We start from the raw sequence: 7,307 nt of genomic DNA, 5'->3' as shown, positions 1-7,307 counted from the left end.
AATTCACGGCCATTCACAACCTTCCTACAACACCACCACCATCTCAAAACTCCCACTACAACAACACCATTCATCACCATCTTGCCTTACTACAACAACAACACCACCACCATCACCCAACACTCATTCATTCATACCACGCCTCAGTGTATAACGTCACGTTCATTCATGATTCTTACACTCTTGCTGTTACTATACCACTACGACTACTACTACGACTCATGCTAATCTACCACTATTCTACTACCACTACGACCCCTACACATTAATCTACCAGCATTACGACTCCCCCCCCTCATGCTAATCTACCACTATACTACCACCACTACGACCCCTACACACTACCCCCCATTACCATCACGACCCATTATACTATACCTGGCCATCAGCATAACGAAGTACACTGCAAAATGGCCAATAATATGAAGAGTAAATTTTACCTGTGTCCGGATTAACCCCTTGAGTACGATGACTTAACCCTTTGTGTACGATGACTTAACCCCTTGAGTACGATGACTTAACCCCTTGAGTACGAAAACCCCCTAGAATAAATTTAACGCCATTTTTACCTCAAGTCAACCAATATAGTATAGTCTCAGTGCTCATTTGACGCCATTTTTTACCCACAAATCAACCAATTTTACGAGTTTTAACATTCTTCTTTACCTCAGGAGGATAATTGAACTCACTTAACCAAACCTAATCTAACTTAACCTAATCTAACCTAACACAAAGCTAACCTAAGAGAGAGAGAGAGAGAGAGAGAGAGAGAGAGAGAGAGAGAGAGAGAGAGAGAGAGAGAGAGAGAGGACTGGCTAGCTCACTTACACAATCCACCTGGACTTGGCCTAGTGCCGACTTTAATGAGTTCTTCAAGTGGCGTAAAACTGGTAGGGCGCTTTTAATGAGTTCTTCAAGTGGGGGCGTAAACTGTAGGGCGCTGACCGAGGGGGAAGTGGGGGGAGGGGAAGGGGGAGGGGGAGGGGGAAGGGGAGGGAAGGGGAAGCTAGCTGGAGTTCACGGTTAGGAGGAGTTGGCACGATACTGCTCTCTCTCTCACACACAACCATCCCACTGTGTCAACCATCCCAGTGTCACAACCATCCCAGTGCGTCAACCATCCCAGTGTGTCAACCATCCCAGTGTGCCAACCATCCCAGTGCGTCAACCATCCCAGTGTGTCAACCATCCCAGTGCGTCAACCATCCCAGTGTCAACCATCCCAGTGTGTCAGCCACATCCCAGTGTGTCAACCATCCCAGTGCGTCAACCATCCCAGTGTGTCAACCATCCCAGTGTGTCAACCATCCCAGTGTGTCAACCATCCCAGTGTGTCAACCATCCCAGTGTGTCAACCATCCCAGTGTGTCAACCATCCCAGTGTGTCAACCATCCCAGTGTGTCAACCATCCCAGTACCTTACCTTCCATCTGGGTGTCAAAAACGTTAATCATCTCACCTGTTGAAAGAGAGAGGAAATTAGATTAGAAAATTACCTCAGAAAATAACAAGAAATATAATCAACAAATAATAAGAATAAAGATAAACTGATAAAGATGATGAGCAAGAGAGAGAGCTATTATAGACCTTAATTCACCCCTATTAAGTACCACCAAAGAGAAGGGGGGGGAGGGTTGTTAACAGGTTCACATCGCCATTAGCCTGAGACATTAACCGAAAACATTAACTTGAATCATTAACTTGATACATTAACTTGAGATATTAACCTACAAATATTAACCTGAGACATTAACTAGAAACATTAACGGCGGATGTGCCTCGCGCCCGTGTTGACTCGTAAAATGCTCTCTGAGTGGCCACCATTAGGTCATGTTCTGAGTGGCCATCATTAGGTCATGCTCTCTGAGTGGCCACCATTAGGTCATGCTCTGAGTGGCCATTAGGTCAAGCTCTCATTCTATGGAGTGAAGAAAATCATAATAGGTAGTATTCAGGGGGTTGGGTTAGGTTAGGTTAGGTTAGGATAAGGGGGTTAGGTGAGGATTAAGGATGGTTAAATCTCCCGGCGATTCAACCTGTCTACCAGAAAACTCACCTTGGTGGATTGTGGTAAGCGAGACAGGTTACTCACTCACCAATAGTCAATACTGGTGTAGTCAGCCCACCACAACTACCACCATCAACCCTACCACTACCACCACCCCAAAGCATTACTACTACCACTATTACTACCACCAACCACCATTACCACCATCAACCCTACCACTACCACCACCTCAAAGCATTACTACTACCACTATTACTACCACCAACCACCATTACCACCATCAACCCTACCACTACCACCAACCACCATTACCACCCTTCTACCACCACCACCACTACAACCACAACCAATCACAGCGTACGTAGCGATACACAACCAAACACGTGCTACTTGATACAGTAACACGTAACACAACACAAGTCACAACACCACACACACCACAACACAAACACCACAACACATACACCACAACACATACACCACAACACATACACCATAACACAAAACACACCACGTCACACCACAATGTCACACCACAACACAAAGTCACGTCACACCACACAATATCACGTCACACCACACAATGTCCCGTCACACCACACAATGTCACGTCACACCACACAAAGTCACGTCACACCACACAATGTCACGTCACACCACACAAAGTCACGTCACACCACACAATGTCACGTCACACCACACAATGTCACGTCACCACACAATGTCCGTCACACCACACAATGTCGTCACACCACAATGTCACGTCCACCACACAATGTCGTCACATCTCCATTCCCCTATCCGTAATCAAAGGGGCACACTAAATGACATTCTAACAAGACGGGTCATTATAACTCATGCTGACATAACACCACAGAAACATAACTTACGAGCCACGAAACACTTAACACGAGGCCACGAAACCTTATAACGAGGCCACGAAAACACTTAACACGAGGCCACGAAACACTTAACACGAGGCCACGAAACATAACACGAGGCCACAGCTTATAACACGAGGCCACGAAACACTTAACACGAGGCCACGAAACACTTAACACGAGGCCACGAAAACACTTAACGCGAGGCCACGAAAACATAACACGAGGCCACGAAAACACTTAACACGAGGCCACGAAACATAACTACGAGGCCACAGGAAACACTTAACACGGGGCCACGAAACATAACACGAGGCCACGAAACATAACACAGGGCCACGAAACATAACACGAGGCCACAGAAACACTTAACACAGACCACAGGAAACACTGAGGGCCACAGAGGCAACAACACGAGGCCACAGGAAACATAACGCGAAGACCACGAAACACTTAACACGAGGCCACGAAACACTTAACACGAGGCCACAGAAACACTTAACACGAATACAGAAACACTTAACACAGGGCCACAGAAACACTTAACACGAGGCCACAGAAACACTTAACACAGGAGCCACAGGAACACTTAACACAGGGCCTGAAACCTTATAACACGAAGAGACACGAAACACTTAACACGAGGCCACGAAAACGCAACACGAGGCCACAGGAAAACGCAACACGAGGGCCACGAAACACTTAACGCGAGGCCACAGGAAACACTTAACACGAGGCCACGAAACATAACACGAGCCACAGAAACACTTAACAAGGGCCACGAAACACTTAACAGAGACCACAGAAACACTTAACACGAGGAATACGAAACACATAACTACAGACCACCCAAACTTGTAACATGAGGCCACGAAACCTTAACATGAGACCACGAGCAACAACATGAGAATTACGAAACTATAACACAGACCACAGAACCCTTAACACGAGGGCCACGAAACATAACTTACGAGGGCCACCAGGAAGCACTTAGCATGAGGCCACAGGAAACATAACGCAGACCACAGAAACACTTAACACGAGGCCACAGAACCTTAACTCTGAGGAACTGAAACACTTAGGGCCACAGAGCACTTAACATGAGGGCTACGAAACCCATAACACGAGGCCACAAGGAAACCTTAACCACGAGGCCACGAAACACTTAACACGAGGCCACGAAACACTTAACACGAGGCCACGAAACACTTACCACGAATATAACACGAAGCGGGTGACATAGGATACGAATTTAGACTGACGAATCAACGAATCTAAAGCAATTAGCATAGATTAGTTAATTGCCTGTGTATATATAAGACAAAGTTAATTACCTGGGAATTACTTGTACCTGGAAACTTGGCCCTAAACCTAACCAAACCTAACCAAACCAAACCTAACCTAACCTAACCAAACCTAACCTATTTTAACCTAACCATGTACCTGTATTGGCATTTCCAAGTAACCTCTGTGATTCAGGTAAGCGGCAGGTAAAGCCCCTAGCAACCGTCTTGGCAACGAGAACGCTCCCATGCAAACCAACGATTGATGACGTCATGTCTCGACTCTTCCCTCACCGCCCCACCGGATGTTTACCTACGAACCAAAACAAGACCACAAGACCTGGTTCTTATAGACGAATCCGAATTGAGACGGATTTTTCAATGTGAAATCTAATTACTAGTGGATGTTTTTGCGGGGTAGGGAAAGTCGCTACTACTACTACTACTACAAATACTACTACTACTACTAGTCCTCTGAATAACAATGATCGTAAGAAAAAAAAGAAAAAAGTAATACCAATATATTTCGAGATTCCATTCATTCCCAGAAGAAGAAAGGAAAAGAAATAAGCACAAGAAAACGCAGAGAAAAAAATGAAAAACGAAGAACAAGAAGAAAAGAAGAAGGAAAATAATGATGAAGAAAAATTTACCATAAAAAGAATTGGACAAGAGGCCAGACAACCATTGACAGCAGCTGCTTACCTCCGCCGTGTAAATGTTTACCCCAAATAAAAAGAAAATGTAACCAACTATTACCTGAGTTACCTGGTCGTATTTTCCTCAGGTATAAACATGTGGTTGACAGGTTAAATAGCCTCCCCCTCCTCAGTCCAAATAGGTCCACTCCTAATAAGTCTTATTTTAGGTATCGATTCTAATAGGCTCCTTTTAGAATTGATATTCATTAGGACTGGGGTCTATTGGAACTGGGGCCTATTGGGACTGGGGCCTATTGGGACTGGAGTCTACCCTGACCAACAACCACGAATGTCTTACTTGGTCAACACCCCCTACACCACACCACTGCACAACCCCACCACACCACTGCACAACCCCACCACACCACTGCACCACCACACCACACCACCACACTCCACCACCACACTCCACCCCACACCACCACCACCACACCCACTCTCTTCCTCGCGTGCACCTGACATTATTATCCAGCGGTCCGTCACCCAGAATGTGGATTAGTTAGTCTCGGGCTCTGATAGTGGAGCTGGATAGTACAGGGTGGATAATGGAGGGTGGATAGTGGAGGGTGGATAGTGGAGGGTGGATAGTGGAGGGTGGATAATGGAGGGTGGATAGTGGAGGAATAGTGGAGAAGATATATGAGAGAGAGAGAGAGATAATACCCCTCTCTTATTTTCCCCTTCCCTCCCACAAACGTCTCAGGGGGAGGGAGGAGAGAAGGAAAGGGAGGGGAGAAAGAGAGAGAGGGGAGAGTGATGAAGCGAAGACACACGAGGGGAAAGAGGGACAATAATAAAAGGGGGAAGCAGTTAATTGAGGAAGAATGGGAGAATTAGAGAAGGGATGGAAGATTATGAGGTAAACAGACGTGGGAATAAGGACAGGGAAGCTCTTATTACGAACGAGGGAATAGAGGCAATGGGTGATAACTTATATTTTTTTAATGAGAGAGAGTTGTTATCATCCACTACTGGGCGGCACAAGAGTCCACCAACACGGAAATTAACTTGCTCAGTCTCCGCCATAACGCGCCACGATAATGGTGCAGAGGCCATTAAGTGTGGTGCTGGCGTGAGTTAATAGCTGGAACCTGGAGTCGACCTACCCCCCCCCCTCCTTCTCCTCCTCCTCCGACCTCCTCACCTGTACTGAAGAAAAAGATCATTCCCCCCCTCCTCCTCCTCTCCCGACCTCCTCACTGGCCTCTACCTAGACACTAAATGGTTGGAATTTGGTTCCAGTTTCTGTCCAAGTGCACCAGCAACACACAAACGCACAAACACTTCCACCACCAGCAACACACAAACGCACAAACACTCCCACTCCCAGCAACAAACACCACAAACACACAAACATCTTCACTCAGTAGGACAGACACCAACACACAATAACCCAACACTGAAATATGAAGACATCCCTGATGGTCGTAACAATAAAAGATCTTTATTTAAGTTTTACTGTCCATTCTGTGGGGCCTCTTGTGACGTCAGCATGAGTACAGTCCTGCGGAGATGTGGCAGAGGTGTGGAAGATGTGGCAGAGGTGTGGAAGATGTGGCAGAAGCGTGGGAGATGTGGCAGAGGTGTGGGAGATGTGTGGTAGTAACATGAGGGATGTGGTAGTGGTGTTAGAAATGTGACACAGTGTATGCAAGATGTGGCACCAGCGCATGCAAGACGTGACACCAACGCATACAAGACGTGGCACCAACGCATACAAGATGTGGCACCAACGCATACAAGACGTGGCACCAACGCATACAAGACGTGGCACCAACGCATACAAGACGTGGCACCAACGCATACAAGACGTGGCACCAACGCATACAAGACGTGGCACCAACGCATCCAAGACGTGGCACCAACGCGCATACAAGACGTGACACCAACGCATACCAAAGGTGGCGGCACCAACACATACAAGACGTGACACACCAACGCATACAAGACGTGACACCAGCATCCAAGACGTGGCACCAACGCGCCACAAGACGTGGCACCAACGCATACAAGACCGTGACACCAACGCATACAAGCCGTGGCACCAATGCGCTGACGTGGCACCAACGCGCCTAAGACGTGGCACCAACACATACAAGACGTGACACCAACGCATACAAGTCATATCATCAACCATGTCATATAAAACACAACATTACCCATAACACAAGATGCAAACAAGCAATTTGCATTTTCAGTGGACGAGAACAATAAGACCAGATGATAAACAAGGCCATATGAGAGGAAGAGGAATAATAAAGGATACAGAAATGGGAAGAAGGAACAGAGGGAAATAAATAAGGAGAAAGATGGAAAGAAAGACGAGAGAGAGAGAGAGAGAGAGAAAGAGAGAGAGAGAGCCACCATCATCCATCGGTCAGGTGACGATACCAGACGCCCCCTCATGAATTTTCCCGTCACCCCTAATGACCTT

Source organism: Homarus americanus, unplaced genomic scaffold, assembly GCF_018991925.1.
Source record: "Homarus americanus isolate GMGI-L3 unplaced genomic scaffold, GMGI_Hamer_2.0 scaffold23578, whole genome shotgun sequence".
In the NCBI taxonomy this organism is placed as follows: Eukaryota; Metazoa; Arthropoda; class Malacostraca; order Decapoda; family Nephropidae; genus Homarus; species Homarus americanus.
The sequence above is the reverse complement of the archived record's forward strand: the minus strand, read 5'-3'. Positions refer to the sequence as shown.